Source organism: Sinocyclocheilus rhinocerous, unplaced genomic scaffold (genome assembly GCF_001515625.1).
Source record: "Sinocyclocheilus rhinocerous isolate Xijiao unplaced genomic scaffold, SAMN03320098_v1.1 scaffold504, whole genome shotgun sequence".
NCBI classification, from domain to species: domain Eukaryota; kingdom Metazoa; phylum Chordata; class Actinopteri; order Cypriniformes; family Cyprinidae; genus Sinocyclocheilus; species Sinocyclocheilus rhinocerous.
Genome location: NW_015645076.1, coordinates 2591000 through 2591244, shown reverse-complemented (window position 1 = coordinate 2591244; position 245 = coordinate 2591000).

Here is a 245-nt window from a genome sequence, read left to right as displayed (position 1 = left end):
CGAATTGAAGTAGAAATATTATTATGTAATTGTAACTTTATTTTAAAAACTTCATTGTGTAATTTTAACAAATCAGTTAATTTTAACCTTCAATATTATAGTAATGTAGAACCAACTGACTCGCATGTATATTTTACAGCATTAGTTGAGAGTTTTTTTCCTTGAGAAAATTTGGCATGTACTGTACCTGATATATATCCAAAATAATCGATATTGAATCGAATCGAATCGGTAATCGAATCGAA